The following is a 25,752-nucleotide window of genomic DNA, read 5'->3' as shown; positions in this document are numbered from 1 at the left end:
TAATTCCTATAACTGTAGCGGTGTCAGTCTAGTAACAGACCAATAAAATGGCCATTGTGAATAAGCAGGAAATAATTTAATTATCACTTTAGTTTTCACTAAGATTTTAATAAAAATCAGAATCAATTAATATAATTTATTAAAGCATATTCCATGTTGCTAATGAGTGAATTATTCTGGTGCCTGTAGACTTAGATATCTTTAAACTGTATCCTTGTGTCTGAATTTGTTGCATGCTTAAAGTAATTGAATTGGATTTTTCACATAAAAGATAGATATTGGGGAAAAAAACCAAACCAAAACAACACCCAAAACACCACAGTAACTTAATATGGAATACATCCTTTGGAGTTGTTACTGGAAAATGTTTGGCAAAGCTTCTTTTTTTTATTTATTATGAACATATCATAGAACTAAAGAGGAAATGGTATCCCTAGTACTTTAACTTTATGGTGCCGCCCTTGTCTCCTGTAGCTTCTCTTTAGATTAGGTGTGGGTCACAAGAAGAAATGAAGATACCAGAACTGTGGTCTTTGTCTTTTTGCATTTCTGGTTTTTCCCCCACATTGTAGTATCCCAATCCCTTTTATATTTTGTGTTGAACACTACTTCACATTGTGAAACAAGGTTTGTTATATTCTTTTTAGTTTGACTATACATTGCTTTCCTAGTCTGTACAGTTGGTTTCCTTTCTCTTCTCTTGCCGCTGTCTGGTCGTTGTTGCAGCAGGTGGCTGTATATTTTGAACACAGCTATGGACCAGGTGTGCTTAGTCTTCACAGCCCTCTTAATGGCCAAAATATGCCAGCATGTGTATTCTGATATCTGCAGATATCCCGGCAGTTTTCAGTCCCTTAGTTTCTTATTAAGAAATACTATTTATAAAATATATGCTTATAAGTCTACAAAGTCAAAACACTATCAAGTCAACCAGGTCACTTGGAAATGGTAAGGAGCCAATGCTTTCCTGAAAGAAACAGCCTGGAGAAGAGGTTGCAGGGAGGCAGGTAGGATATACTCCTGTGGTAAGAATAGATGAGCCTATTACAATGGCAAAGTAAAATATGCATTCTTAGTAACATCCTTATGGTGAAATGAAGGTATTTGTAGCAGGCAGGGGGTATATGCTTTGTCAGTAAAAACAGCTCATCTATTGAGTTGTAACTCACTTGCCTGCAGTAGTCCAATTGTGCCCATAGCTTATGTGGTCCTTTCTGTGGCTGGTGAGAAATGTTTGAGGGAAAAATGTGAGATTTCTTCTTTTCACTCTTTAGTTTTGCAAATATGCAAGTTATCTTTGTGCTTAGCAACAAATGCTCCTTTTGAACTGAATTTCAGTTAGTTCCCTGCTTATCAGGTCAGCTGACTCCTTGCTACTTGCTGGGCTACTTTGGATTCAGAGATGCAAAGTTTTTCAGTGTTTGTAGTACTTAGATCCTCCCAGAGCAGGAGGACAATTGCCTTATAGAAAAGAAATAAGAATTAAAAATAATAGTAATTAATTCTTAATAGTATGCCTTAATATCAAGTATTTGTTCCAAATTAAAATGGAGCTAAATTGCAAATTACTAACCTTCTCTGCAGAAAGGAGACCTTAACCTAGCTCTTTGCCTGTTAAAAGGAAGTGTATTTTATAGCTGTTAAACATCTTGAGATAAATTCCTATGTCTTTTTCAGTAGAGAACTTTTTTAGGTTGTTCAGATTGTGTATGAAAACAATCCAGGATTAAAAACATCCATGTCACTAACTGCTAATAAAAATTCACTTCTAAGTTGTGTTCTGAGTGAGATCCCAGCAGAAAATACAAAACCTCCTACACGTATTAATAAGAGAAATTCTCGAGGGAGAGCCTGTGCATCAGGTAACACACAGACATGGGGAAGCAGAATCAAAAATATTCTCAAGAGTAAAACCGAGAGGGAAGCAAGTGGATAACTCTCTCATTTTCTTCTGACTTTGTCTGTTTGTCTCCGTTTCTTTCTTCTGGTTCTGAGATGAGTCCCACCATTTCCCTGCAGAAGAGCAACAGCATTTTGTGAGAGCGGAGTGTGGTGCCCAAACCTCTGCCCGCTACCTTCGGGCTGCGTGTCCTTCTGCAGTGTTTGCCACGAGCTGTTGGCATCATTTCAGAGCATTTGACACCGGATCTTAAGATCATGTATTGCAGGTTGATTGTTGGGGTGGTAGGGGGAAGGATGGGATTGACACGCTGTACTAATTAAAATGGAGTTGGCTGTTAGAGATTACAGGCTCCTCTTGTTTACTTGCTTGCTAAGGTGCAAGTAAAGTTGCAGAGGGAACATTTGGATGACCTATGAATGACGGCTGCTGTTCTTACTGCCCTTTACTCACTGTAATATCTATTTGGAGCTTCAACCATCCAGAATTAGGCTTTCTATTCATATTTCATAGCTCTAAGAAGTAGGTATCTTGCTTGCTTCTTGTGGACTCCTTTACTGCTGCCCCTCAAAAAAAATCTAAGATGCTCAACACCGGGTACAGAATTCAGTTTTTGGTACGACAGAGAGTGATAACCAAGTTGCAGGAGCATTTTTGATATACTTTTGGTATGCATTTGGTTTTGCTTGGTCTCAGTTTTGAAAAGTTAATACTTTGTTGCGGGTCTATGTGTGTTGCTTCTCGTGGCTAGAAGGCTGACATATAATAAAGGCCTAATTTAATTCTAATGCTGACTTCTGGGGTGGTTTTAGGGAAGATAATTTTGGGGCTTTTCCTTGTACTAAAATCAGAAGGTAGGAATTTTTAGAGTCATGGGGGGAGTTCTGTGTCAGTTAGGAATGAGGAGAAGGGTCCATTAATGAGAACTCAAGAAACACTTTGCAGTAGGAAACTTGTCTGTAGAGACTGTGTTTCTCTCTCTTGCTGAAGATTAGAAATCAAAGGAATCAGTATTTAAGGTGGAAAGATTTTAAGGTCTTAAAAAAATTTTGGAACGGTTTAACAGATTTTAATGAATGTTTCCCTTGCAGAGACTGTATAACTAGAAGAAAGCATTATAATGTTTAAATCTAGGGGGCTTTATATTTTTAGGCAGAGACATTCACTGTTTTGAGCCCTCAAATCTTGTGTTTGTGCTAGAGAACCTCCCATTATCATGTGCACAGTAATACCATCTTTTTTCTTTTTCTCTAATGCACGTGTTAGTTCACAAATGGAGCTTCTTTTAAATGTGCAAATTTGGTGTCATTATCAGTCAATATACCACTCTGAACTAGCTTGTATATCAGTGCTAATTGGGAGCTTTTGCTGTAATTAAGGCAGTGGTCTATGCCTCTATGTAAAACACGTACATCTTTTACTGCCAAAGAAAGTTATTTAATTCACTTTGTGTTTTGTGACATTTTTACACATTGTTTTTGAGGAAAACCAATCTTTGTTTCTAAAACAATACATTGTTGCTGTTTTTTTGCAACATTATATGTTTTTTTCTTACCCTACATGTCTAGGAGAGTGGTAAACCTATAAAGTTTGCTGAAAAATTCCTCATGACATGGGAAAAGGAATAATAACTTGTACATTTTCCTCTTGCATACATTTTTCATTAGAAGGAAGATTTATGATTGGTAATACGACCCTGTGAGTTGAGCCACTTGCTGCAGAGCATGATTTCAGCACCTAAAGCAGTAGGAATGACTGGAATGCATGTTTTGCATTTTGATTTCCATCCTATAATGTTGACCTTTAGTTTCTCTTCATTTTTGTCATGTTTGCCTTTCTTTGTGCTTAATGGGTATCGGTGTTGCTTTTTCTTCATATTTATAATGGTATTCAGTAACTTCTGTCTTTGTTCACTGGGAGAGTTAAGTGGTTTAAACCTTGATTAAATGCCATGTTAGATGTTGAATTATTATTAATAAACCCGCTGCTCTAAAATCATGCTTAAATCTCAGTGTATTCTCTATGTTCCTCAGGTACCGTTGACTGCATTCGGTATGCATTTCTGGTGCTGCTTTGATTGCATGAGTGAGGTGGAAAACATGGTGAAAAGAGGGAATATTGATTTTTCTTCTACTTAAGCAATGGTTTTCCAAGTAATAGAGCTCAATTATATTATACTGGTTATAGGACTATTTAACATATGCCTTTTTAGTGAAGTGATTCTGGCCAGTAATGTCCTGTATCTTAATTAAACCAATATTGTGAGGGCAGTTGGATAGAACATACATTTGAAAATGTAAATGTCAGGTATATTGTACCAAGGCTTATCTGTTAAATACTGCGAGGTTACAGCCCGGGTGAGGCTGCCGGGAGTAATAACAATTGTTCAGCCTTTTCTTCTTCTTCTGTTGCTGTGTAATTAGATCATGACGTTGCCCGTTTGATAACTACTGGAAAGTGCAAATTAGAGTAAGTTGGAAGTGAATGTATGAACATGGTATTTACATTTTTAATTACTGAGTTGGAGTAGGTGCTCCGCGTGAGGTCAGCCTGCAGGCCTCTCGCAGAAACATTGTCAGAAAATTCCACTTAATGTTAAGAAAAATACTGAGAGAGAAGAAATGTGTTTTGAACAGCAAAGACAGCTCAGTCATTGAAAGGCATTAAAAGCACTTTTTAAAATAGGTGAGAAGCTGGCAGTATGCAATGCAGGCATGGTTTGCCTTTATGTAGAGTTCGTGCTCTGTATACGCTTACTTCATATTTTGAAGTATCCTGCCCTTGCTCTGTGTGGGCATATGGGTCTGTGTGTGTGTGGAGGGAATCGCAGATTCACCCAGGCACTAAGTCATGATACGTTCATTCACGGCCTGTTTGGGAAGCACCGTATAGATTTAGTTAGGTGGGTTGCAGTTTCTACATGGATCTAAACCCATTGCAAATAAAAATAAAATTAAAATTAATGGCAATAGGATCTCATTAACCTTGTGTTTCTGCATTGATTTATACATGTTACAAGCTCTAACATGCAGTTTGGGTCTTTTGCTTCCAGCTCTTTCTTTCCTTCCCTCATCCCCAAGTAGCCATCAGTACTACCAGTGCCAGGTACTATAAAGCAAGTGTACGTAAAGAGAAAAACAATCATTACTATCAACTGTATCTATGCAATGCAGACATGTTTCTCTATAGTGGGAAATATTTTAATAGTTTGGTAAGAATATTCTTTTTCAGTTTGCATGTTTCTGCTTCCATTAAAAAATGAGGGTGGTTCTGAGTTTTAAAAACTGATTAGGACAGTGCTTCATGCTAAAGGTGCCATAGGGATGGTTTACAACTTCTTTCAGAAATATTTTCAGATTAGAAAATGGTATGGTGTGCTATGCTAGTATAGTGTAACAGTGCAATAGAAATAGCGTGCATCTTACACAGTAGCACAGTTTTGTGTTCCACTTGTTTTTTCTACCTTAGTGTAGACTATTTGAACAATTCTTAAATGTAGAAGATGAAAAATTTAAATCTCTTTGAAGTTATCAGAAGAAAGCAACTTCTCTATAGTTGAGCAATCAAGGTAAAAATATGACATGCTTTGTTTGAGGGCGAAGTGGCTGTCCTGTTATCTCAGCTCTTCTATGTTGTTTTGCAGGATGTGACCTTTCTGTTCTGCGAGCACATGATAAGGGTATCTGTAGCTGTGATTCTTTCTTAAAATAATGCATAAAGACTAGGGAGAAGAACAAAAACAAAAGGCTTTGCCTTGTAAAGTTTGATATTTACCTTCACGATAGCAATACTTGATTGATAGTGTACGTGTGTATGCCATGGCTGCCAAATACTGATGCATTTCTCTTTCGGCTACTGCGCAGATTTGACACAGTTTGGACTTGTAAGGTTTTTGTTCTGGGTTGGTGAAACCTGTCAGCTGGGGGAAGCTTGTTGAGTGATCACGTGGACTGAGTGTAAACTTTCTGTTTTAGAAAAAGGTTAAGAAAACAAGCAAAAGCCACTGCACCTTACTTCATGAAGTTATTTGAGATCTTTCAAGAATTTCTGTTCTATTCTACATTAAAACAAAATAGTGTTTCCAAGCAGGTTAAAAAGAGGAACAAGCACGACTGTCCTACCTCGGAAAGATTAAGTAAGGCCCTGGAATTTTTGAACTTTTCGTGATCTTTCTTGAGTTCCTGGTTTTTTTTGACAACTTAAGGGTCTTAGAAATAAAGGCAAAAAGTAATGTAGTTCCACAAGATTATTGTGGTTTTATGATCATTCTTCTAAGAAAATACACCCAAATTTTTGACCCTTACTTAACCTAGGATATAAAGATATGTCCTTTCTGTCTTAAAAATGTGATTAAGATCTATTTTAAGTATTTTTATCTTACTTAATAAATATAACTGAATGTCTTATAAACATGTACAGTTTCAATATTCACAAAATAGAGAAGATAGAGGCCAGTTTAATTACAACCAAGATTTTTTTTTTTTTTTTTTTTTTTTTTTTTGCAGAGTGCCATCAATATGGACATTGTAAGAGCATGTGCTTCCCATACAGCTATATGAGCCACTGTGGATGGAATAGCGTTGCTTATGCTCTAACAACTTTATGATTTGTAATCTGCTTTGCTGTCTTTGAGTTAACAGAGCATCCTCTCCTAAGCAAGATTCCCACCGATGTCTTGCTACTCCATGTGCACTTTGCACTGAAGATGCAGCTTTGTGGAGGGAATATTTCTGCACAGACAGCGTTACGTGAAAGACATGTACGAAAAGTAACCTTTTAGTCTGTGGACTGACATGATGCTATCCCATATGAAGCACAGACCCCAACTTTGTTGACCTTTTTGAATGTCAGGAGCTACCTGAGCTAGGTGTCCTACTGAACTTAGGTGAATTTTCTGCATACATAGTATTCTACATGCCCACATACGTTGGAAGTGTTGGCTTACTTTCTTGTGTGAGTCATACCATGCACGGCTGAGTCTTCTTCCCAAGAGGGAGTAATTTTCAGATTTTGAACTGGACATTGGATTCTGATAAGCTAATATTCCCACCATAATTGAAGTCTGAAAGACATGTCTTCTGTAACTTGATAGCCCTGGCAGCCGTGGTGGTCTTTGTTATCTAGAAGCTCCTTTAACGCTTGATAACTGAAGGCAAGAAATATTATTACCATAATTCTTGGTTATTTTTTTCCTGTTTTGTTGTAGTTGCCAACCTTGGCTAGATCCTTCTTGCCCATATCCTGCTAAGTTCATGTCTTAAGGACTCCAGCAGTCACCGTCTCTGGGGCAGAAGGCTGGTGCGTGGCCTGGAAGGTTGTGGGGACCGAGGCAAGGGAGGGTGGGAAGGGTGTGGGTCCATACGTGTCCCTGTCGGTGTGGGAGGGGAGAGGTGTTGGGCAGCATATGGAGAGCTGGAACGAGTCAGGAGAAACAGCAGAGTGAGTTGCTCAATATGTTTTTCTTGGATATATTTCTTCTCATCTGCAATTTTTGTTTTGCCTGAGCATTAGTGAGGATACCGGACTTCTATTTCTGAAAATATTACAATGTTTGTTGGGCCTTTAAATTACAGTAGTTTACTTTTAATCTTAACATTAAGGAAATTTTCTCTCTAGGGAGATTTTTGGATAGTGGGAGTAAAGAACTAGTAAAGCTAAAACTCACATCTTTGTTGATATATGGGGATTAATGCCCTGTCTGGAAAATTATAAAACCATAATCTATTATAAAGAGCTTGAGGGACGTGATTTAGACTTAGCTATTCAAGAAAATTCAGACTTAAGGTGGAAGCAGTGTTCAGCCCTATTATGTTCTGTATTAAAGTAAAAAGTACGTCTCAGTCCATGAGCTGTTGGGCAGTATGCCCCAATGTTGGTGTTGGCTCCTATCTATAAATATTCTTGTCTTGGCTGTACATGGGATTTAACTGGGAGATGTTTGGTCATTGTTTAGTCGGCACGCAAGTGTGGAAACCAGCCAGTTCGAGTAAAATACGCTTGTTAGGGCCAACTAGAAATGTGCCAAGCCTCGTGTCTGATGGCGTCAGAAAGGCAGTCGTTTCAGCTGCCATTCACTGGTGATCTTGCTGAAAAATTATGTAGAGAGTGTTTCCAAATCAGGGTATGGTCTTCAGGAGAGGCCAGCGTTTGGGAAACTTGTACCCGTGCTTTTTGTCTGGTATTCATTTTGTGATTATATGAGTGCATATTACTAGAAACAGTGTTTTTTATTTTTCAGGCGGAGTGCTAGAATTTGGGATAACCGTGTCCCACAGTCAGTCTTCATCTCTGTGGTACTGTTCTTGTTCAGACAAATGCCTGGCTTACCTGTGTCTTACTTCTCTATTCTATGAACCCTGGGCGATACCTTCTAGCCCACGAAAAATACCATGAGGCTGGCTGGCTCTTCATTATCTGTAACGCGTATTAACCGCATTTTACATATAAAACCATCTTTGCATACATTTGGCCAACAGAACAGTTTATTTCTGAAAAACAGCTTAGCCGTTACTGGTACTTGCTGGTTCTCACCTGGGAAGTCTTGTCCAGACCCAAATTAGAGTTTCTTTACGCTTGTTTGTGCCTGTGACATCACTTACGCAGACTGTAGGCTTCACTATAATGCCAAGTATGAAACAGCATCTTGCTAAGCATTATTTTTGCATGGCTAATTATAACATTACCAGTAAAAAACATTTTGTATTTATTTTCAGTGTACTCTTCTTTGAAGTTTCACATCTGTTAAATTTCATTTTATACGCATATCAGCCCTGAGATTAAATAATTTCTAAAACTATATTAATGCAACTTCTGAAAAATTCTTTTTGGTTTTTGTTTCCCCTGTTCATATGATGTTTATATTGTGATGATGATGTCAGGCACTTTTTCATCTATTTACAAACTTCTGCTGGATGGGAACTCTGAAGAATTGTTTTGGAGACACGTTATGCTTTATTCTGGTTAATATGACCTAAGAAACTGTATTTTTTCCTCACTATCTTAAAAGAGGCCTTATAAATTATTTGTCAAATACCTCTTTGTTAACCTTTTTGAAAGGTTGTCTGCTTGAAATTAGCAGTGAATAAAATACATTGACTTGGAGATGATGACTCAAGTTCTTCTGTACTTTTTCTTTAATGCACTTTGTAGGTATCCTATGAAATTTGAATTCAGCGAGCATTACTGGCAACTTGAAGATTGAAATGTTTGCACAGGATAAGAAATGTGGGGACGACATTTTTGACATGCTTGGGGTGCTGGTGTTGGAGTTTTGTTTTTCAAGTTGTGGTTTTAGGAATGTGAAAGGTGATGTCCCCACTGAATAAAATGTAGGACTGGAACTGAAGAATCCAGGTTTCTGTGCTAGCTTTTACAGATTTCTGGAGTTACTTGCATGGGCTTTTAGTCTTAATAGCCTGTTACAGGCACTATCTTCCATCACGAAACATTGGGTTGCCTTGGAATGCTAAATAATATAAATTTGAACATCTGTGTGGAGATGCAAACATCCTATCAAATAACTTTATAGTAAAGCTTATCTGTCTGAGACAGTGGGTAGATGGAACAGATATTTTAGTGGCTTCTCGGTCTCTGCCTAGCTTTCTGTCAATAGCAATTCACATCTGTGTCCCGTTAGTACTGGGGTGAAGTTGCAGAGTTACACTAGTGTGACAGCAGTTACGATTACTGGGGAGCAAAAATAATTGTATTTGAGATATCTTCATTTATAAGTTGAGTTGCAATGTGTTCTGCCAGGATTTGCCATGTTATGTTATTCACTGAAAATTGGTAGAAGACTAGGTAAATGATTTTTTTTTTTTTTTTTAAAAAAAAAAAGGTGGTGATGCAAACACAAATACCGAGTTGCAGGGCCTTTCTATACAAGCATTTTTTCTTGGACTTTTAGAACATTTGTCCGCTTTCCTTGATTTGCAGAGACCTTTGGAGTGTTGTAGTGAAAATGCAGACCTCTTGGCAGTGAATTTATGCACGTTAACACTGCTTGATTTTCATAGCTCCTTTTTGTGGGCTTGTTTAGGAGGGGTTCACAGACCACCAGGTGGTCCAGGGCTGGAGGTGAAAGCCCATTGTTTTAGACAGTTTTTCTCGAGTAGTTGAGTGTTTCTGTAGTTTTGCTAAAGCCAACAACGTCTGAAATTTTGCTATGGAGAGAACGGGGTATGTGAAAGGAGAAAATAGGGTGCTATCTTAGTATGTTGTTATAAGATGATCAGCATACACATGTATGTCAAGTGCAAGGATTTTAAAAAGTGTTTGATCATTACAATATTGAAAAGGTCATAACATAGCAGTGTGCAAACATGTAGCAAATCATGTGCTCATGCCAAAATGTATTGCTGCAGATTTCCAGGTACTAGATTTATTCTTAGAGAAGGTGGACTTAGAATGAACTCTGAAAGATGCCTTACGGGAGGAAGCCAAATACTTGAGAACTTTCAGAAGCACAGGACGAAGCTAGTCTTCTGCTACACACATAAAGTTCAAAGTCCTGTTCTCGAAGATGTTATATTCTTTTGACTGTTTTATTTTTTATGTTATTGACAGAGAGCATAGAATGGTATTTATTGATGGAAAAGTTAAAAAATTCTTTCATAAATTCACTATAGCATTTTTCATGAATGTGCCAGTGTTTGACACTTGCATAATTTGTTTTCCTTGAATTTTTGACTAAAAAAAAGTAAATCTGGCATTAGGATTGAGTATACCTAGTAAAATGTTCGAAGTATGTCATCCAAGTCCTATTTTCTCCTCTTTGGCATCTTAAAATAAAAAAAAATCATGCACGATTTACATAAAAGTGATACCAGAAATGGAGTAATTAAAGGCTTTTTATTTCAGTTTTTATTCCAGAAGAATGATCAGGGTCCAATAAGTAGCCAGTAGGGAGAATTATAATGGAGGAGCGAGTAGAGGTATCACATTTAATTCTTTACATGTAGCAAATTCTAAAGTATTTCTTTTTTGAATACCCCTGAAGTCAATGTTTACCAACCTTCACCGGCTAGTCGGCAAAAGCTCTGAGCGGTTAACAGGCTGTGGACCACATCATACTTGGCTCTCCTTGTTTGCTTCAGTTTTAACTTCTTAACCTATAGCTCTAAAGATCTTTTGAAGGTCTCTTGAACAGTACATTGCTACAAGCTGTGCCTTGGGAAGCATAATGTGAATTACATGTTGTCATCTTGCATGGATTGAGGATAATTACACACTACTTTCCTACAGATGTGGAAGTTTTCTGGATGCTTTCCACCTCCCTTGCACCCTATGGTATATTTGTTGTTTAGCAATTGTGGATTTCAACTTTTGTTTTACAGCTCTTGGCATATTTTTTTTCTTTGTAGAGAAACCAAAGAACCATTGGTTTAATAAAAACATTTTCAATAATTATACACACTAATGCACTTCCTTTTATTGTGGTATTAATGATACATAACCCCTACTGAATTTGTCAGTTCCAGTCAACCATAAAGATAAACTGAGGAGCTGTGATTTTTAGCAGAACGTTTTGAAATATGAGCAAACTGAAAAATGACTGTTATTACAAATCAAGCTTCTCTGCAGAATTGGTATAAAACCCTACTTAAATCTAATACATAAAATCACATTGTGGATCATATGTGAACAATTCTAAATGGTATCCACATCTGTTGTGTTTTTCTACTAGCAACATTTACTTCAGAAGTGCTTTTTTGTTGTTCGTATGTGCACTTTTAGTTTCAGTAAGTGAGCAAAGTCAAATTATATTGCTGTTCTGGGAGTAATTTTTTTTAATCGTTTATCTGCGTTTTTTGGTGTATGAGTAAGTAACTCTATTAAAATACAGAATAACAGTTTAAAGTAAAGAGTGCAGTTCTTCTGTTACAAGAAGGAAGCATATCCTTCTTGTAAAAGGCACCTGCTAGGTATGTTGAGAGACTGTACTCGTTCCGTTGTTGAGCCATTTTCTTTCACAGGTATGCTGTGTTGGTGCTATATAATGAGCAGCAACCCTGTACTTCTCCCTCTTACACTAAACTGAAATACAACATGAACCTGGTTGCTGTGGGGTTTTTATTACTGCATTATTCCTTTTAGATCTTGGTCCATTAGAAGCAGTTGAGCATTAACCAGGCAATGGAACACGCCGAGACCGTTGGCTTCTGCCAAAGATTTGGACGTTTTTAATCTTGCTTTGGAATTGCCATAGTTATATGTTTTCCATAAATGTAGAACAACAGACTTACAAACTTGAGAGGAAAACCTTTTGTGTGGGTGACGGAAGCTATTGCTTGTGTAAAGCCTCCAGACACTACTGACTTCTGGAGGTCATGCCTGTTTTGCACCAGCATTGGAAGGTGTCTGGACCATTAACCCCCCCATCACGGTGCGTTGAAGCCACTTGCCCACCTATTGCCGTCTGGCCCGGCTGTTAGATGGTGGGTTTGAAGGCAACTAGGCTTCTCCTACTTGTCTCTCCCCGTTGTACTTGGCAGCACAGGGACTTGTTTGTGGTCCGGACAGTTCTGCGCATGTGCAGCTTGTTTGCTGGTGCAGATGTCGTCACTGTAGGAACCCGGGATGAGAGAGCACTGGATAATCCTGCAGTTGCAAGAAATGTTGTAGTTGTTTTGTTGAGGATGAACGGAATAGATAGTCCCTGTGCTAATGCATCACTTCCTAAGGTCTAATTTTAATGCAACTCATTAAAAATAAAATATGTTTTTATGTTAGTGGAAGACTGGTGAGGGAAGGGATGATGTGTCCAAAAGACATTCTGTCTTTTCTCAGAATGTTTGAATTGGCCTGTTAAGTATTTTACCTTTCTCTGTAAACCTTGTTTCTTTACATTTACATGAATTAAATACTCCCACACTATAGAGTGTCTTTTTCTGGTTTCTTTGGTTTGTCAGGAAGCATTTGTATCAACTTTTCTGTTTCTCAGTGCAAAATCGATTTACTTTTAGGGGAAATCAGTTGGGCCAGAGGTAAGCAAATGGGAGAAAAGTTTGATTTGGTGAGCTTTGATGCATATTGTATTGCTGTTCATGGCCTCAAGCAAACATCATTCAACTTAATAAGTCTCATTCAAGTGCATCAAGTGGGATGTGGTTCAGTTTCCTGTTTTGTTCTTTTAGAGACACACAGAGTTCAATATCTCGAATTACATCTAAATTTAGGGCAACACTCCTTGAATAAAAAGTATTTTTTTCCTTTGGACTTTCAAACATTTTATTTATCTTGCATTTGTCCTTTTCTCTTTTGCATTTTGTATATGTGGTGATTTAATCTGGCAGGCAGCCAAATACCACGCAGCCGCTCACTCACTCCCCCCGCCCCCCCAGTGGGACGGGGAGAGAATCGGAAGGGTAAGAGTGAGAAAAACCCATGGGCTGAGATAAAGACAGTTTAATAGAACAGAAAAGGGAAAATAATAATGATAATGATAGAATATACAAAATGAGTGATGCACAATGCAATTGCTCACCACCCGCGCTGACCGATAACCAAGTAGCGATCGCTACTTCCTGGAGCACACCTACCATTCCTATACTGAGCATGACGTATGGAATACCCTGTTGGCCAGCTGGGCTGGCTGTCCTGGCTGTGTTCCCTCCTGCCAGTTTAGCTTGGTAGCAGAGGGTAGTTGTCCTTGACAAGATACTTAGCAACAACTGAAAACATCAGTGTGTTATCAACATTCTTCTCATACTGAATCCAAAACACAGCACTAGGAAGAAATTTAACTCTATCCCAGCCGAAACCAGGACAGTATAATATGGTGCTTTCACCCTGGATTGCTTGGCAATTTTCTATTATTAAATCACAGCACTGAGATTAAAATTATTCTTTAACTGAAAGATATTTCTATCTGTGATACTTGTTTTGTATTTTAATGCAGCCCATAGTTTAAGATGAAAGAATAGTTGCTTTTTACCATATTAAAAAAGACCTAATAATACCAGAGTTGGTGATGTGTGGTGGTGTTAGTAACTGGCAAATAACATTTCAGCAGATACCGGAGTATCTGTGAATTGTGAAATGAAACACTTTCTTTTTAACAAAATGGCTGGATATATTATTTCCAGGGAGAGGGAGCAAAAAAGGGGGGAGGAAAGGTGTATTAGTAACTTATGAAAAGTCATAATTCATAGAAACATTACTATCTTTTATTGTGTATCACAATAAATAAATCAGATTTCTGTTTTCAGGCTTTTTATTCTGGCCATTTTGTCCTGTGTTTATCTGGAAATTGAAATCCTTCATCTAGGAAGGATGGATATGTGCAAAAGGACTGTGTGACTACTCTGCTTCAATGGGATTTCCCTTTGCTTTGCTTGCAGTGGAATACGGAACGCTTTTTCAATATTTTTCTTGAAGTTTCTGACTCTGTCTTATCTGTGATAAGACAGTTTTGCTTGTTTCCTTGCAGATCTGCAAAAGACAGTTTGACTAGCTAGAGGACAGTATGCCTAGAAACAACAGGAGAAAAACTGTTCTTTGCTGTTAGCTGAAAGATTTCATCAAAGTTGATGTTATTTAGCCAAAGTAGATTAGTTTTTCATTTATTTCAGCTGAATTTCTTTTGAAATTTCCTCTAAAAAATACGTACAGGGGACTTCTCTGCACATATATGTATTCCTGGTTATTTCTTACCTTCAAACATGTTTATTCTGGAACAGGATGGCTGCTTAGATTCTGTTTAACTTTATCTGTACAGTGGAAACCGTAAAATAAAAACAAAAGCAAATTATTTTTCTAGAGCAAATGTGTCACACAAAGAGCTATTTAGAAACTCCCGTTGAGCTTTAAATGGGCTCCTGTGTCAAATCTGAGCAATAAAGAGCTTGACTATAGATGAAGGTTCATCAGTTTTCTCCAAGTAAATGAAACTGTTTGGATGTTTTATTACTTTAGGATTGAAATATCAGATTGTTCTGATTTGGGGGTGGGGGTGGGCAGAAATTACATGCTCAAAATTGAGAGATTCTAGGATATGAAATACACAATGGGTCTGTTTCCAGGATTTTTTTTTTTTGGCTTATCTGAACAACTGTTTGCTACAAATTGAGTAGTTTTTGTTGTAAATTATAACCACCTTTTTTTTTTCTTATTTTGCCCTTCTCTATCCCTTCTCTCTCATTTCAAAAGTGTTTCCTGTAATATAGAAACAAACTCACATGCTGGCTTATGCATGTGATGGAAACTACTTTAACTTGTGCTATAAGGATGTATGCAACAAGTATTTCTTCAGTGTCACGGAAAACTGAAAAAAAATCAGAATGGATGTTCTTGCTTTGGTTGTCACTCCTGCCTGGTGTCAAGGCTTCTACTGGCATTGACAAAATCTGTATCAGGATACTCGTGGGTTTGGAAAGAAGTGGATTGCAGGGACTAAGACCACTCACATCTCAACATGGAGGAAGAATACCAAGGAAGTGTTGGGGGTTGGTGTAGTTGAAGACCTGTGCTCATTCGCCATACCTGGAAGATGAGTAGTGACAAGAAGAGTGTTGAAACCCTTAAACTTCACTGTCTGCCACATCCATGTCTCTCGTGCCGGTACAGAGAGGGAGGAAAGAAAGAGAATACAATGATTTTTTCCAGGCTGGTACCTTAATGGGTAGGGAATAATTTGGGGGAATTGCAGGGCAGAAGTAGATTATTGTTAAGATGTCACCCTCATGTTGCTCTACCCGTATTGCAAATCTCATGCTGTAGATATAAGAAAATTATTTAGGCCTTTGTGTGCATCCCTGTAGTGGTGTTTGCCTTAAACAGACACAGATTTCCATTTGCTGCATGGCTTTCAGTGGGACTGTTGTTTTTATGGAGACTACTTTACACTTCCAGCAAAGCTAACAGGATTATTTGACTACTGAACCTTCATTTTTTTGAAGAATTCAAGGATTCTTTCCGGTTCAAAACTGCTTAATCTGTAGAGTTTCATAGTCTAGTTTTGCATCTATTTAACCCTCTACACAAGTTAGATATTTCCTGAAAGGATAAGTACATCGTATTTAGCTCTCAGGCTGAAGACACTTGTCATTGTATTTTTTTAAGGAAAATTTTCCTTAGCATTTCAGAAAGGAAGGAGTGTGTAAGACGTGTGTTACTCAGGAAAACCAAACTTTCAGCTCAGGCAACCTTTGCTTCCTCACAGGGGACTTGTACACATTTGTGCCCTCCAGGTGACCAGTGAAGGAGACCCCTGCCTGGGGGGGGCTCCTTTGCCACCTGCCTTTTGAGCCCCCTCGTCCTGGGAGCTGCGAAAAGGAGTTGTTGCAAGGAGTGTACGATGCTATCAGTTCCTTCCTTGCGAATCATGTTTCTCATTGTCTTTACGCTGCTGTCCTTGCTCTGAAATAGCCAGAAGTCTCTTGTGGGGTACGGTGCTGGGTGACCACATGCTCTCGCTGCTCCTGCAGCCTCCGTGCACCGGTGGGAGCTGCATAGGCTGGCATGGTGGGGGCTCCACAGAGAAGTAGGTTGGCATTCAAAAACCCCTCTAGCTAGTATCTTCAGGTTGATCTTGCAAATAGAGCTAGCCTGTAAGGAAATGCAGGGCGGTCTTCCTGCTGGGTCTGCCAACCAGCCAAAGGCTTTTGAAAATCTTAATAGCATCATTACTTGCAGAGCTTTCTGAAAGCTGAAGACCTTTTTGAAACCAAACTCTCCCTCATGTTTCAGGTGAGAAACTTACTGGTGCCGATTCATTTACTTTACCATTAAACTGAGTGCATGAATCACCTCCCTGTCCTGAGGGCATGAGCAGGAGGCTAGGGAGCACCCAGGTATGGGGACCTCGCCTCAGCTGTAGGGGCAGCTTGGTGTTGTGTGGGCATCACTGTCTGCACAGAGGCTTCTCTTTGATACAAACCAATGACTGCTCTCATCCCCTCATATTTTTAATTAGATCTACCTTTAAGTATAATATTCTTTTGGTGGAAGGGACAAAAGAGGATATTTTATTAGGTTACAGCATAAAAGTGCCATCTATCATGCTGCTCTGCTAAGATAGAATTATCAAATTTTTAATGTTCCTGTGTCTGGCCTGTCTTCTGAAACACAGTATAGTTTTATAGACCCTGTTCTTGGTCACCGGGAGACTCCTTCTAGGTGCAGTGAGCATTCTTTGTAAATATAAGATAAATTTGAAACAAGTCAGTTTATTAATTGTACATTGGTATACGTGAAGTCACCCTCATAATAGTCTGGACTGGTAATGCCATACTCGTCTTGCTTTTTTGCTTTTCACGTGTCAGGTTTGGGGAAAAAACATGAATTTTAACTGGTTGTGAAAATAGATTTTTCTGTCTTTGCACTGAGTTCTACCTTTGAATCCGTCTTCCTTCAGTGTATGCTTTCATGCAGTGGCACTGTTTGTAGTTGCTAATTTTTTGGGGGGCTGAATGTTGCTTCTCCAGGTTCTTAATCTGCCCCCTTCTCTTCTTCCAAGAAGCCTGCAGTGGAGGAGGCTGGCGTAGCAGTGAGCATGCCGGTCCTGCACGAGAAGCATATGACTTCACCTGGGGATATGAGGAGGTCTGGAGATAAATGTTCTTATTTCCCCCCTTAGAACTTTAGGACCCAACACTATGTCATGTTCTGACTTCTGAACAGTAGGAGAGCTGGGTGCATAATGCAGAAGCAAAACCATTGTGTTTTAATGTGAAATCTGCTTAACTGAATCTTTCAAAAATATTTCTAGGAATCCTAGAGTAACATCTATGTTTCTAAGGAACTAACTGCATTTTTAAAATTATTATAAATGTGTAATTTCAAGGTAGTATTGGGGAAATATTGTTAACATCATTACTTAGGAGCTTCTGAGATCCAGTTTACGTTTCTTTAATTCAATTTGGATTTTCCTGACTTGGCTCATTAAAGTCCCTGAGAGAGATTTACATCAAAATTAATTATATCAATGGTTGAATTGCTTAAGTAACTTGCAAACTCAGTTTTGAATAGGTTGTAAGATGCTGTTTAGATAGTATGCTTATGTTTCATAAAACAAGATGTTATAAACCCTATAGATTCTCATTCAAGATGGCTTTCACAGAAGTAATGGCCTCTGACAAAGACCATGGAAATTACTATTGTACTTTATAATTGTCTTTTTGTAAATTTAGTTACTGAGTATTGGAAATTGTAAAAAAATTGTAGGTACTGTAGTAAAAACTTAATAGTCACAAATAGTGTTCTGTGGAAAGGGTTAATTTTTATGAAAAGAAAAAAATCGCAACTTAGTGGGACAAATAGTGATATTTCACCTTACTATGAAAGAACTGTTCAGAAAAGCTAATTCAAGTTCTACTTTTCCAATAGACTTAAAAATGTGTATATATCAGAACTAATACAGCTGTCAGGTGTTAAGGGTTTTGCTGAATCTGTGCTTTAGCAATTTTTACTTTGATCTTGGGTGAGAATTTCAGTTTTCCAAGACTCTGCTGTTGTGGTGGGAAAATAAAAAATACCTCTTTTTTTTTTTTTTCCCCCAACACCTTTGGTTACTTTTAGAGCGCATTTCTTGTACGTTTTTCACTTAAAATCACCATAAAGCCATAAATTTTGGGTTTGGGATTCTTATTCGATTCCTATCCCTCCCCCTTCCTTTTTGCGGTAATGTAGACCTGTAAAAATAGCAATTGTAATATATATGATGAAGTACCTGGTTTGAAAGGCATGATGCAATTACAATACCAGAACTTCTGGGTTTTATAGAGAGACTCCTAATCGTGTCATAGAAAGTGAACATGTAAACCTTATTTGCAAAGTACTTTGATGTATTTAAAAGGTTTTAAAATCTTATTTAGTTCTTTTTTTTCAGAAAGGAGTATAAATACAACATAATATGATTTAACATAATGAAAACCAGAATCACTTAGAAAACAGAACATAACAGTGTTGTGCTCCTGCTGTTTTATTTTTACTCTAAACAGTTAAGGGCTGAAAAACTATTTGTCACTTTGCAGATCAGGAGAAAATACTCAATGATCCTACCATTGCGTGACTGCAAAACTTACATTCTCACAGGAGGAGGTGCCTCCCTTCCTCCGAACGTGTCTTGAAGTTCAGAGGAACCCATCAAAGTTCAGAGCAGCTCTTTATTGCTTTTGTGAGTGTTTCCATTGCGCACTGAGTCTTTTCAGGAAGGCCAAGAGACTCTTCTTGGACAAGAGCGAACTGAATGCATTGCAAGCGACCTGCATTCTGGAGGTAACCAGACCTCTGAAAGAAACCTGTGTAATTAATCTGCATTAGGAGAAAATGAGGTTGGATATGAATTCTCTTGCATTGTTACAGAACCAGAACTGACTGTAGTAAAATGCGAATATTGTGAACTTGTAAGAAGTTCCTTCAAATGACTGTTGCACCTGGCTGATGATACCAGTTCTCACACTGTCAGAAGCTGTTATCCAGGATTCTTTCAGAGTTTCTGTAACCCAGAAAGGGCAGCAATGCGGTTTTAAAAATTACTTTAAAAATTATTTATTGTTATAAATAAATAGTCTTTAAATTTGAAAATAAATACAGAGAAGTCTTTAGAACTAAATAGGGCTCTTAAATAGAGAAGAAGTATCATTCCTGAGGTTATCACACGCGCTGGATATCCAGGCTCATTTGGAACGTATTTTGAGGTTTGTATGGATCAGCTTGATATAAATTGTTGTAGAAAAAATAGAGAACAACCTGTTAGGTTTGTAATTTGCAAGTTTTGCTTTGAAATGCAGTGCTTGAAAAGAATAGATCTGATCAGGTCTGAACAGGTGGCATAAAGAGCACTAAGTCCAAGAGTCTGGATTTAGATAATTTTCAAAATATTTGTATTATAAGTGTATATTTAATTTTGGCTTAAAGAGTCTAAACACAAAGATAGTGTGTGTGGTTTAGGATGTCCCTGAGCTGCAAATCGCTAGAGAATGGAGATAGGAAGTATTTTTGCCATGTTCTTTTGGCATCTGCTGTTGAAGGTTGTTAGAGGTAGAATACTGGGATGGACAGATCCAGTACAGCTGTGTGTTTTGGTGGGTGTCTGTTTTTTTGGGGTGTGTGGTGTGTGGGGTTTTTTTTTGTTTGTTTGGGGTTTTTTTGTTTTGTTTATTTGTTTTTGTTAAATGCCTGGTTTTCTAGAAACATTTGAGAATTGCTTTTCCACATGGACCTAATTGTATCTTTAATGTACATAGAAAGTATCAGTGGACTTATCTGCTCAAATGTCAAAAAGGCCTGCTGCTGAATGCTATTACATAGTTAGTTTGTTTTAATGCCATTTTTATGTGCATGCTTTCTAGGGATGTGATTTCATCACCGAACAGTATTGGTCCCTCTGGATGACTTTAGAAAGTAAGGATGCTCAGAGAAACTCTTTGGAGACAACTGTAATTTTGGCAGCTGCTGACTGCGACACGAGTGATAGGGGCTGCCTGGCACCAGTCCCTGGGGTCTGGTTACGGTGAGATTGGCGTCATACCATACTGGATGCTCTCCACCTCTGAAGTCATAAAAAGTACAATTTTCAGTGCAGTTCTTCTCCCACTAGTGTTCTGGGAGAGATGAGATCTCAATGCTCTTCAATTTCTATCTTTTACCACCACTTGAGCATGCAGGAAAACATTTCCCTTTTGTTTTCTTCACTGTTGCACTATGGTTTTATATTTCCCAATTATTATGCGGAGTAGATTGTTCTGTCTAATTATAGGCAAGCTTAGTATGTGAACATGTCAGCCATGGTGTTTTTTGTTATTGTTGGCTTTTTTTTTAACTGCAGCAGGAAAGAGATTTGAAAGGTGACTGCTTTTGTTTAGTGCTTCTAGGTTTATCTGTCATATCACAAATCTTACTTGCTGTGAATTTACTGTACACTAAATGACATTACCTGGTTGATTTAGTATGTATAATTTAAGATATAAAATTTAAGGTGATATTATAAAGTTTTTTCTAAGGAAAAAATAATTGCTCACTCATTTATCAGTATTTTGATTAAAAAATCATATCCTGTATCTCCTTAATGGAATAGTTAAGATATATTTCAACACAGGAAAAAAACTAACAACCCAAACCTAATTCAACAAGCAAAACAGGAACCCTGATTTTTCCACAAAAGCGTAGAAAAGTAGGGGAAATATTTTTCCTTCCCTTTTACATTTCTAGCTTGCCTTCTGAACATCAGGCTAATAACTTCTTGCCATGTTCAGAATATTTCATTTGAGTTCTGACAGTAATAACCATGTTTTATTTGGCTGTCAGGGGCCCTGTAAGATGGACAGATAATGGGTTCATTCTCTGTCCAGTGGGAAGAGAATACATTAACTGTCTAAAATGATATGAAAAGAATGAAAGGTAGTTAAGTTGATTTTAGGGAAAATAAAAGCAATATATTTATTTGCAGGGGTACATTGCAAGTTGTTGGTTAGACGGGCATTGGTAATTCCCTGTGGATTATATGAATGTCGTGGTTTAACCTGGCAGGTAGCCAAATACCACGCAGCCGCTCGCTCACTCCCCCCGCCCCCCCAGTGGGACGGGGAGAGAATCGGAAGGGTAAGAGTGAGAAAAACTCGTGGGTTGAGATAAAGACAGTTTAATAGAACAGAAAAGGGAGAATAATGATAATAAATAATGATAGAATATACAAAATGAGTGATGCACAATGCAATTGCTCACCACCCGCGCTGACCGATAACCAAGTAGCGATCGGCACTTCCTGGATCACGCCTACCGTTCATATACTGAGCATGACGTCACATGGTATGGAATACCCCATTGGCCAGCTGGGCTGGCTGTCCTGATTATGTTCCCTCCCACCTTGTGTACCTAGCTCAGTCAGTAGGCACGGGAGCTGTCCTTGGACTAGGAGGGCACTTAGCAACAACTGAAAACATCAGTGTGTTATCAACATTCTCCTCATACTAAATCCAAAACACAGCACTAGGAAGAAATTTAACCCTATCCCTGCCGAAACTAGGACAGTATCCACCCCTTATTCCATACCATTTACGTTATGCTTAGGTCTCACATTTTTCGATACCTTTCAATTAATCACCACTATCTTTTATATATATATACATATATAATACATATACATACATATATACATATAATACATATACATACATATATATACATAAATATATACAAATGTCCATTGAGTTCTTTTAGTCCACAACTTTGGGCTCCATCTGCCATAACAGTCTTTCAGGGCCAGAAGGATGGTGTGTGGTGTTGGGCTGTTGCATCCTGAAGCCAGTTCTCATTTCGGTACTGCTGCACTTGTTCAGTTCTATCATCGTTGCGCTTTGCTCGGTTTCATCGGAGTTAGTTCATTCTTCATTAATCTGGGTGATTTTCACTGCTACACCATTGATAGCAACGATAGAAATAATGATATACAATATCATATAACAATTGACATAATAAAATTCAGTTCATTGGCTATTTTCACCCAAAATCAAATCCCCTTGAGGTACACACCGGACTTCCCCATCCTTTCGCATCACCCACCAAGTGCACCCAGGTCCTTGAGCAAAAGCAATCCCATGGATGGGTTTTCCCTTGCCAGAGGCAGGAGTAACCCAGACTGTCTTCCCCAGCATATTTCTTATGTGCACGACAGGGACTTTATCTCCATCTACAGTACGTAAGAGTCTTGATTGGGCAGGGCCAGCTCGATTAACAGACCCCCTAGTGTTGACTAACCAGGTGGCTTTTGCTAAATGTGTATCCCAATGCTTGAATGTCCCACCACCCATTGCCCTCAGTGTTGTCTTTAGCAGCCCGTTGTATCGTTCGATTTTCCCGGAGGCTGGTGCGTGGTAGGGGATGTGATAGACCCACTCAATGCCATGCTCTTTGGCCCAGGTGTCTATGAGAGTGTTTCGGAAATGAGTCCCGTTGTCTGACTCAATTCTTTCTGGGGTGCCATGTCGCCACAGGACTTGCTTTTCAAGGCCCAGGATGGTGTTCCGGGCAGTGGCATGGGGCACAGGGTATGTTTCTAGCCAGCCGGTGGTTGCTTCCACCATGGTGAGCACATAGCGTTTGCCGTGCCGGGTTCGTGGGAGTGTGATATAATCAATCTGCCAGGCCTCCCCATATTTATATTTCAACCATCGTCCCCCATACCAAAGAGGCTTTACTCGCTTGGCTTGTTTGATTGCAGCACACGTTTCACATTCATGGATAACCTGTGCAATAGCGTCCATGGTTAAGTCCACCCCTCGATCACGAGCCCATCTATATGTTGCATCTCTTCCTTGATGGCCTGAGGCATCATGGGCCCACCGAGCTATAAATAATTCACCCTTATGTTGCCAGTCCAAATCCACCTGAGCCACTTCAATCTTAGCAGCCTGGTCCACCTGCTGGTTGTTTTGATGTTCTTCAGTGGCCCGACTCTTGGGCACGTGAGCATCTACGTGACGTACTTTTACAACCAGGTTCTCTACCCGGGCAGCAATATCTTGCCACAATGCGGCAGCCCAGATGGGTTTACCTCTGCGCTGCCAGTTGTTCTGCTTCCACTGCTGCAACCACCCCCACAGGGCATTTGCCACCATCCATGAGTCAGTATAGAGATAAAGTACTGGCCATTTTTCTCGTTCAGCAATGTCCAAGGCCAGCTGGATGGCTTTCACCTCTGCAAACTGGCTCGATTCACCTTCTCCTTCAGCAGTTTCTGCAACTTGGCGTATAGGACTCCATACAGCAGCTTTCCACCTCCGATGCTTTCCCACAAGGCGACAGGACCCATCAGTGAACAGGGCATATTGCTTCTCGTTTTCTGGTAGTTTATTATACAGTGGGGCTTCTTCAGCACGTGTCACCTCCTCCTCTGGGGATATTCCAAAATCTTTGCCTTCTGGCCAGTTCGTGATCACCTCCAAGATTCCTGGGCGACTTGGGTTTCCTATTCGGGCCCGTTGTGTGATCAGTGCGACCCACTTACTCCACGTAGCATCGGTTGCATGATGTGTAGAGGGGACGCTCCCTTTGAACATCCAGCCCAGCACCGGCAGTCGGGGTGCCAGGAGGAGCTGTGCTTCAGTGCCAACCACTTCCGAAGCAGCTCGAACCCCTTCATATGCTGCCAATATCTCCTTCTCAGTTGGAGTGTAGCGGGCCTCGGATCCTCTGTATGCCCGACTCCAGAACCCTAAGGGTCGACCTCGAGTCTCCCCTGGTGCTTTCTGCCAGAGGCTCCAGGTAGGACCATTCTCCCCGGCTGCAGTGTAGAGCACATTCTTCACATCTTGTCCTGCCCGGACTGGCCCAAGGGCTACTGCATGAACTATCTCCTGTTTAATTTGTTCAAAGGCTTGTTGTTGCTCAGGGCCCCATCTATCCAATACATTCTCATTACCCACCATCCCCCTTCCCATCCTTTGATATAATACACAGATATCATTCCCTTAGTCTATGGACCACCCCTGTAAAATGTCCATAAAATATCCATAAATGTACACAAAATTTCCACTGCGTTCATTTGCCTAGGCGATATATAACATCTTCCTTGAAGGGATACCTTTCCTTTACGCCTGACAGCAGTCGCCTCCAGAGGCTGAGGACCTGTGTCCCCTTTCCGATTGCTTTGTCAATACCCGCTTCCCTAGCAAGGGATCCCAGCTGTTTGGCCTCCTTCCCCTCTAATTCCAGGCTACTGGCCCCATTATCCCAGCATCGGAGCAGCCAGGTAACAATATGCTCGCCTGGACGACGGCCGAAATCTTTCCGCATATCTCGCAACTCATTCAGGGATAGGGATCGGGTGGTTTCCGTCTCGTTTATGAGTTCTTCCTCTTCCTCCTCCTCTCCTCGTGATGTCCCTGCTCTTTCATCATCCCTTTCTAAACGACCTGATCTCCGCTTCCAAGATTTCCTGTTCTGTACAGGGGCAACAGATACCAGCAAGGGTTGGTCCTCTGGTTCAGCTGTAGTGCCTGTTGCTGGGGTTTGGGTAGCTGCAGTGCCTGCCGCGGGGGTTGGAGTAACTGTAGTGCCTGTTGCCGGAGCTTGAGTGGCTGCAGTGCTTGTCGCAGGGGTTGGAGAAGCTACGGTGACTGTTGCCGGGGTTTGAGTAGCCACAGGGGTTGTCATGGGGGTTGGAGTAGCCGCAGTGCCTGTCGTGGGGTTTTGAGTAGCCACCGTGTCTGTAGCTGCCCCCGAGACGCGCCGCTCCGCCCGCCCCGATGAGGCACTGCTGCTTGCCCTCCCTCTTTTCTTGTTCCTGAGGGTTGATCTCTGGACAGTATTCCTGAATAGTTGTTTAACCCTAAACAAGGCCTGAACCACATTCAGGAGACATAGTAGCAATATGAACATGCTTGTTTGAACATCCCAAGGGTATTCAAAATTCTCAGGGAATATTGTGGACATCTTTGTGAAGAGGATAGAAGAAAAAGGAGTTTCTGACGATATGGAAGGGAAGATGAACAAGTGGGAGAGAGTGTCCCATCCCGTCTCCCCCTTAAATTCATTCTCCGAGGAGAAACAAATGCAATTACCAATAATTTCTAAGAGGTGGTTCCCGAGGTACAGAAATGACGGCAGTGCCGAGTACAGATACCAGATTAGACTTACAACCAATGATTTTATCACCTCATAAAACAGCAACAAAATGATAATCTTGGCCCAGTTCCGACTGATGATAAACAGCACAAAAGGGAACACATACTGCAAGCAAGGTATTACATGACCCAACATTGAGAGCCAGCCCCACAACTTTGACAGCCGATACATCAACATTGTGACCAATCAATATAATGGATGCTTATAACAATTTTGCCTTAACACACTTTGGTCAGATCTATCGTTATCTCAACCCTTCGAGCCCCACGTTGGGCGCCAAAAAAGGA

At 39.7% G+C, this 25,752-nt stretch overlaps 1 protein-coding gene across 8 annotated transcripts in view; it reads left to right on the top strand.

Moving 5' to 3' along the window:
- PARD3 (par-3 family cell polarity regulator) overlaps nt 1-25,752 on the top strand; it is a 470,848-nt gene that overhangs the window by 109,812 nt on the left and 335,284 nt on the right. The gene's annotated exons all lie outside the window — the stretch shown is intronic.

This window comes from Calonectris borealis, chromosome 2 (assembly GCF_964195595.1).
Source record: "Calonectris borealis chromosome 2, bCalBor7.hap1.2, whole genome shotgun sequence".
NCBI lineage: Eukaryota > Metazoa > Chordata > Aves > Procellariiformes > Procellariidae > Calonectris > Calonectris borealis.
Note: the sequence above shows the minus strand (reverse complement) of the source record. Positions and strands in the feature narration are given on the sequence as shown.